The sequence below is a fragment of the Dendrobates tinctorius genome, unplaced genomic scaffold (assembly GCF_039654945.1).
Source record: "Dendrobates tinctorius isolate UK_male_01 unplaced genomic scaffold, ASM3965494v1 ptg000165l, whole genome shotgun sequence".
Classification (NCBI taxonomy): domain Eukaryota; kingdom Metazoa; phylum Chordata; class Amphibia; order Anura; family Dendrobatidae; genus Dendrobates; species Dendrobates tinctorius.
In genome coordinates this window covers 30,479,235-30,487,506 of record NW_027361832.1, presented here as the reverse complement: position 1 = coordinate 30,487,506, position 8,272 = coordinate 30,479,235, and the positions used below count along the sequence as shown (strand labels likewise).

Here is an 8,272-nt window from a genome sequence, read left to right as displayed (position 1 = left end):
AAATGGCGCTATTTAGATTATTCATGCCCTTTCTGCCCCGATCTTCCTGATTACCTGTGGCAGTAGTATGATTGGGGGAAATGCATATGGCAGCCTGAACTGCCATGGGACTTGGAGGGCATCCAGAATTTCTGGACAGTCTGGGACGTTCAGGGAGGTGAACCTTCGCACCTGTCTGTTTTGTCTGGTGGCGAAGAGATCTATCTGGGGAAGACCCCCACAGCGACACAATGTGTTCGAATATTTGCTGGCTCAGGCACCATTCTCCTTGCCGTAACATGTGGCAACTTAGGAAGTCTGCTTCCGAATTGTCTCTTCCTCTTATGTGGAGAGCCGAGAGAGACAAAAATTGCTTTTTGGTTAAGGATAATATTTTTCTTGCGGAAGACATTAGACTGTCCGATCGAGTTCCGCCTTGCTTGTTCAGATACGCTACCACTGTGGTGTTGTCTGAAAGGATTCTCATGTGTTCCCCTTGTAGCTGTGGAAGGAAGTGATATAACGCATGACTAACTGCATTCAGCTCTTTCAAGTTTGAGGAATCCTGTATCTCGCTAATATCCCATCGGCCTTGTGAGAAGGTCTCTCCCATATGAGCCCCCCATCCGGTAGGGCTGGCATCAGTAGTAACTATACGGGAAGGTGTTATCACCCATGGCACTCCTCCCAATAGATTGTTGTCGTCTATCCACCACGCTAGGGAAGTTAGGACTGTTTGGGATAAGGTGATTTTCTTTGCCAAATTCCCTCATACACAAGCCTCTTCTAGGAGAATTTGGTGTTGGAGTTCCCTGGTGTGGAACTGGGCCCTCTGTACTGCTGGGATGCAGGAGTAAGGGACCTAAGAGGGACATTGCCTCCCTCAAGGACATGCATGGTTTGTCTATTGCTAGTCTGATCTTTGTTTTGATCATTGCAATTTTTACCTGTGGTAGCAGACATTTTTGCTTTATGCAGTCTAGTTGGAGACCTAGGAAGGACTGGACGGATTGTGTCTCGACTCTGTGCTTCTTGAAGTTTATTATCCAACCTAGAGCCTGTAGGGATAAGATTGCGTCAGCAACTCGTTTATTACATTGTCGAGTTGAGTTCCCTATTATTAAAAAGTCATCCAGATAGGGTATTATTAAGGTGTCTTTTTGGCGCAGGAAGGCCATTACTTCCAGCATCACCTTGGTAAAGACTCGTGGTGTGATGGAGAGGCCGAATGGCATTGCTGTAAACTGGAGATGGTGTATGGAGCCATCGAGGGAGACCGCCACTCTGAGGTATTTCTGATACCTGTAATGGATGGGAAGATGATAATAAGCATCCTTTACCTTCCATCATACATTTGGGAAAGAGAAGCTTAATTGTAGATCTAATAGATTCCATCTTGAATCTATGATTTTTGACAAATGTATTTAGCTTTTTCAGGTTGATAATTGTCCTGAAAGAGCCATCTGGCTTAGGTACCAGAAAAAGAGGGGAATAAAATCCTTTCCCTTCCTGCCCTTTGGGCACAGAGACCAACACTTTTTTGTCCAACAAGCTTAGAATCTCAACTTCCAGGGCCTGCTGTTGGATTGGCGAGTTGAGAGATGTTATAATAACCGTGTTATGGGGAACATGATGGAACTCTATTTTTAGCCCATTTCTAACAATTCTAACAATGTCCAGGACGCAAGAACTGGCTGTGACTTTTTCCCATTCTCAGAGGAAAAATTTTAGTCTTCCCCCTACTGGAGGGACTGGTTCTTTAGTTTCTGTCTCTACGGGAGGAGTATCCTTTAAATATGACACCTTTGTTTTTGTCCTCCTTTGCGGCCCAACGATTCTGGTTTTCCGCTGGCCTTCCTCTGCCAAATAGCCATCTCCTAAACGCCCTCCTATAAAATGGGAGAGAGGGGTTAGGGAAGCCCTTTTTCCTTGGTGAGGATTTCATCTAAGGTTTTCCCGAACAGAAACTCACCCACAAGGGATGACACAGAGCTTTGCCTTGGATTGGGTATCGCCTCTCCAGCTCTTAAGCCACATACTACGCCTGGCATTATTAAGCAAGCCTGCTGTCCTGGCTGCCATTCGTAATGAGTCAGCAGAAGCATCCGCTATATACGCAGCCGTGCCACAGATCAAGGGAATAGCGGCTCGTAATTTGTCCCTGGAGGTCTTTTGCTCTATTTGCTGGTCTAGTTGATCAATTCAGTCCAGCTTAAAAGTGCCGGTAGCTGCCTCCCATGCACTTTTCAATGAGGCATCTGCTTTACGGTCAAGTGGATCTTTTAGTACGTCTGCGTCTTCTACCGGTAAAGATGATTGCTTTGAGGTAGAGGCGACCGCGGCGTCCACTTTCGGCACCTTAGACCACGTTAACAACTCCTCGTCACTGAAGGGGTACCTTCTCTTTGAGGCCGAGGAGAGATAACCTCTCTGGTCGCTTATCCCATTCTTTCTTAACCAGGGCTTTTTTGGCTGGTATAACAGGGAAGGCTCTCTTTTATCTCTGTAGGTTTGCTGTTCCTATGGGCGGATCCCTCTCACAAGTGGGTGCTGTTGTGGCGAAGGGTAAAAATTGAGACATTTAGCACATAATTTGGCCAATTCATGTATGCCCAGCAACCAATGACAAGGTGGTCTTACGCCTTCTGAGGAACAACAGCCAAAATGTACATAAAGGGGGTCCATTGTGGCAGTTTGAAGCCTCTGTAGATATGCCTGCCTGTAACCTTTGTAGTGCCCTGGTGTCCACGCTGTGCAATGATGAGGCAGTGACCAAGGAAAGTTCAAAGCAAACGTAGGTTTAATGTCCACATACTTACAAACAAAAGAAGTGGTATCCTCCGGATCGCAGCTGGGATACAAAACAGTCCACAAATGCATCTGGTTGCTGAGGGCAACCGCACCACCATATTACACTTCATGGTGCCAGGAGTTCACTCCACTGGGCTCTGTGTTCCCTCACACAGGTACAGCTTTTGCAGAGCTGTCTGATCTAAACCATCCAAACTCCAGACTGGCACACCAAAACCATTCTTGCAGGGTTTTTTTTCTCAACTCAACTCTGTAGCCATGGGCCACCTATAAGATCCAGCCTGGAGGAAACGGACTGGCACCACTACCTTCCTCCAAGCCGTTTCAAAAATAAAAGCCCATACCGGGTTTTCCTGAACAGTTCCTGGTTCAAATAACTTGACCAGGTTCAAGCTTACTTTTATTCTGCCTTGCGACTCACAGGTATCCTGCTGTGACCACAAGGCACTCCAGCAGATACAATACACGTCTGAGCGCATCCTAAGGGACACATAGTGACCCTCACAAATGACACCAGCCGTTGCCTCACACCTTATATTAAGTTTTGCCTGAATACCAACTATATTAAGTGCACTCCTTTTACCTTCCCTGGTCTGTCTGGTGGCAGAGGGTTGGGTATTATGCTATTATAGCCTTATTTCTGATATCCGAACCTTCTGCTCTGCACCACACACTTGGGACAGTTTCCAGCATCTCCTAGCATTGCATCTATATATCAAGCACTCAGCACTTTGATACTCCCATACCTTTATTTTGCATACCAATTTTTTCCTTTCGAAATGTTCATTATGATGTGTGTTATGTTGCTAGTGTAAATAAGATTACAGCGATTATTTCAATTAACGTCAAGGTGTTTACCAATATCATGCTCTGCATATACTGTATAATGTTGCTGAATTTAAATGATCTCCATTATAACTCATGCACAGTGGCGGTTTTATTTTCTTTGAATAAAACCCATATTTTTTAAGATATCACTTTGTTGTTGGAGTATCTGTTTCCTACATCATTTCTTTGGTCTGCCACGGTCCTCCTTGTTGCTGGTTAGGGCATAATAGACTCTTAGGTTCTTTACATGAACTGATGCAAACCTGTAAAAAAAAAAAAAAAAAAAAAAAAAAAACAGTGACATCCAGGTTGTGAGGTAGCAAAACACAAAATTCCAAGAGGGGTGAATGCTTTCACAAATGCCTGTAGAAAAGAAGATGCCCTGTGCTAACAAAACTTCTATGTCACAATCTCTGTCTCCAACGATCGCATTTTACATACTGCCACGCAGCTAATCTTCCATACTAGATGTAAACACTGACTAAAATAAGGTAACTTTCAACAAAACATCAAAGTTTTAGAAATAAAAATATAAAAAGGATATACTAAATAAACCAGATAAAGCATGGATCACTATAAGCATTATACTGTAGAAAAATAAAAAGACATACTCTGATTGCCCATGTGAAGGCTCTTTGGATAAAACGACTTAGTCTGGTCATTGATGGTGTTGCTGCTACATCTGGAGAAAACCATGAATGTATACATCACTGCAGAAAAAGTGAAATATTATCATAAAATTGTGAGGCCTTTGGCTGCATGCGGAATTTGCAACTTGAAAACCGTGCTTTATGGGGACATCATGGTGGAACTAATAGCTAGTTCATATATATGGGCGGCACAGTGGTTAGCACTGCAGCCTATCAGCGCTAGAGTCCTGGGTTCAAATCACTCCAAGGAGTTTGTGTGTTCTCCCTGTGTTTGCGTGGGTATCCTCTGGGTACTCTGGTTTCCTCCCACTCTCCAAAGACATACTGATTGGGAATTTAGATTGTGAGCCCCATTGTGGACAGCAATGATAATGTGTGTAAAGTGCTGTGGAATATGTTAGCGCTATATAAAAATTATTATATACAGTTTTTGGATCCAGAATAGGGATGACTGGAAGTTTGGGTTCTGGTACCTGTCACGCTCGCGCCTTGGCTGAATGGCGCGAGCCGGGGGTAGACTGTCACGCTTGCGCCTTGGCTGAATGGCGCGAGCCGGGGGGGTTGTGGCCCCACTGTGCCACAAACCAGACTACCCTGGAAGGGGCGTAACTACGGCAGCTTCTTTGGTCTTCACTGGAGCCTCTGATGGTGAGGTCAGGCTTGTGCGGCAGGTAGCTGCCGGGTGCCACTCCAGGGTGGTGTCTGGCTGTGGCTGCTGATCCCACTCGGGAACAGGACACCTGGATAGGTGCGAGTGACAAGCAGGCTGATACACAGGGCAAGAAGGTACGACAGATACAGGGCAAGCAGGCGTGGCTTGGAGACACCGGACAGGCGGGCACGGCTTGGAGACACTGGACAGGCGGGCACGGCTTGAGAAGGAACAGGTAGGGACCTGTTCACACAGGAGATGCAGGTATGGATATAGGCAGGAAGGTGTGGTATATGAGAGGACAGGTTTGGACCTGTTCACACAGGAGATGCAGGTATGGATATAGGCAGGAAGGTGTGGTATATGAGAGAACAGGTTTGGACCTGTTCACACAGGAGATGCAGGTATGAATATAGGCAGGAAGGTGTGGTATATGAGAGAACAGGTTTGGACCTGTTCACACAGGAGGTGCAGGTAGGCAGAGCCGCAGGAGTGCGGAGCAGGCATAGCCGCAGGAGTGCGGAACACAGATAAAGCTGCGAGGGTGCAGATGCACCGACAGGGAGGACACAAGGAAAGACACGGCAGAGAAGGAAACCACAAACAAGGAGACTGACAGACAGAGGTAAGACTGAGTTCAGACAGAGACACAGGGACAAAGACACAAGGACCAGGATATTCTGCCTCCTGGCAGGCGGACAAGGTACAAAGCGAGACAGAGTATTCCTACAGAGAAGGCGATACACAGAACAGGGCCTGGCTAGTTCAGCAGCAAGGAGCTAACTGACTTTAGACATTGCACAGGCAATGTTTCAGTGGGAGTGGTGAAACTAAATAGTCAAGGGCTCCAGGTGATTGGTCAGGGACAGATTACCCAGGTGCACCCAGACTGCATAAGAACCAGAGAGTTCAGGCGCCGCCCCCCTATACACACAGACAGGAAACATGGAGAGCAAGCAGGAGAACAAGAGGCATAGCACATGGAGCTCAGGGCTGGCAACAGACAGATTTCACAGCATGGCTTGAAGCAGAAAGTAAGTTGGTGTGCGGGGGATGGGAGGCCATGTAGTGATGCCAGCAAGGTTGTTACAGTACCCAACCTGAAATTTATTCCAAAGTTTGGTCAGATGCCAGAACTGTACCCAAACTTCAACCAGAAGCCGATCCCCATTGAAAACAATTGGCACCCAAACTTTGAATCTAGGTTAAAAAAAACTCTCTTTCTCTCTCTGCAATGGACTTCCCCCAGAACTCTGATCATTGCAGCAGACTTGTAGGGAAAGTCCATTTTCGGTGTTTAGCACCGGGCACTTTCGGTACGAAATCTGAACTTTGAAAATCAGGTTAGCTCACCTTTAATCCAAAAGTATGATGGCCAATTGTGGAATACCATTTTTGCAAATATTTATCCAATAAAGTCTAATATTAGTTTATTATACGCGCTGGTACAAGCACATATAGAAGCGCTTTGTCTCACAACAAGGCAATATAAGACTCATGATTTACATTTCTTTACATTTTACCCTATGTGCTATATTAGCAAAGTCTTTCTTTATTTCTAAATGAAGTAACAGAATGATGCTGAATTTGTCTTTTCCCACCTATTTGCATCCTGGAGCCTATTTCTTCCGAAACGTCATGAGACAGATAAAAGATGAAGAATTTATAACAAAGTCAGTTATTCTGGGGAAATGCATGCATAATATAGTGGCAACCTGAATATACCATGGAATAATGTTAATTCTTAGTGATGTTACAGGGCCTTTTGTTCATTTCACTGATGAAAGTTTGCTGAAATAATTCATAGCTCACTCAAGGTAAGGAAAAATAATATGATCTGCGCAACTTAGAAAAACGTATAGTGAAAGGAAATCAATTAGTGCATATCAGTCACAGCTGCATGTGAATCTAAAAGAAGATCTGCAAATATCTCCTTAATTTCACCTTTTGGAAAACTCTCATAAAGAGTATTTCTCTTAAGATTAAAACAAAGTGCCAAGAAGTATAAGTTCTGGAGTTGTCTCTTTTTGTAAACTTCTCATGCATGACAAGTCTTCAATTTTATATTTATATTTTTAAAATAATTAGAAAACCATGTATCATTTCCTTTACACTTCACAAGTTCTTGCTACTTTGCATTGGTTTGTCACATAAGATCCCAATAAAATACACTTAAGTTTCTGGGTGCAATGTGAAAAAATGTGGTCACGTTGACAGGATATGAATATTTTTTTGAAGACACTGTAGAAGTGTGCGCTGCTACCTTATTGCTGTATAATGAGACTGATTTGACTTATATTGGTTGTCACCTCACTAGGACCAGCTATCGGGGCATGTAGGACTGCCATCAAATAGCTGGGCATACTAACCAAAGCCACTTAGTTTCAAATGATATAGCAGTTAATAGGGTACTTAACATATAACTTTTAATAGATCAATTAGATAAAATATCAAGTATGGGACACTCCAAGACAGACAGCATATCTTGGAGTGTCTAGTATCTTGGAGTGTTTCAGATCTGGCTAATTAATAGGGGTGTGCCTCATGTTTTTATATGCTGTCTGTCTTTTTTTATTCTTATTCCACTAACTAGTTGTTAGCACCATGCCGGATCCTTGCTCTGACAGGAAGGGCCTCCGGCGCATCACTTCACTCACCCATGCTGCAGTCGGTTCTCCCCTTTCTTGTGCTCCACATGCTCCCAGCAGAGCTTGCGTGCTCCCGCCATCTTAAAGGGCCAGCACGTGGACTTGCTATTTCCTCCCCAGCCAATGCTTCCTCCCCACTGGGTTGTGCCTTAGCAACCTTCCTGTTCTGCAGCCAAGTTGCATAAGGTTGCGTACCATTGCTTGCTGCACTTCAGTGGAGATCCTGCCTGCTGCACTTTGGTGCAGATCCTGCCTGCTGCACTTCGGTGGAGATCCTGCCTGCTGCACTCTTGTGCAAATCTTGCCTGCTGCACCCTGGTGCAACTCCTGCCTGCTGCACTCTGGTGCAACTCCTGCCTGCTGCACCCTGGTGCAGATCCTGCCTGCTGCACTCTGATACAAATCTTGCCTACTGCACTCTGATACAAATCCTGCCTGCTGCACTCTGATGCAAACTCTGTCTGCTGCACTCTGATGCAAACTCTGTCTGCTGCACTCTGATGCAAACTCTGTCTGCTGCATTCTAATACAAACTTTGCCAGCTGTTTCCTCCAGTCTGTCCACTGGGTCCAGCTGCTTCACATCCGTTGGTCTGTTCTGGAGTGGCAAGTCTAAACTTCACCATCAGAGGCTCTACTGAAAAGTCAGGTGCTCGCTTAGTCATGCCCCTCCAGACTCTCCACGGCCCTTGGCACAGTGGTTCC

The 8,272-nt window shown here is 45.2% G+C and overlaps 1 long non-coding RNA gene across 1 annotated transcript; it reads right to left on the bottom strand.

Annotated features, from left to right (window-relative positions):
* Positions 1-3,236: 3,236 nt before the first annotated feature.
* LOC141053076 (uncharacterized) lies at positions 3,237-7,633 on the bottom strand. The gene is made up of 3 exons (XR_012220960.1): positions 7,578-7,633; positions 4,230-4,328; positions 3,237-3,881 (listed from the first exon to the last, which is right to left on the bottom strand). It is a non-coding gene; the product is annotated as an uncharacterized lncRNA (long non-coding RNA).
* Positions 7,634-8,272: the final 639 nt, after the last annotated feature.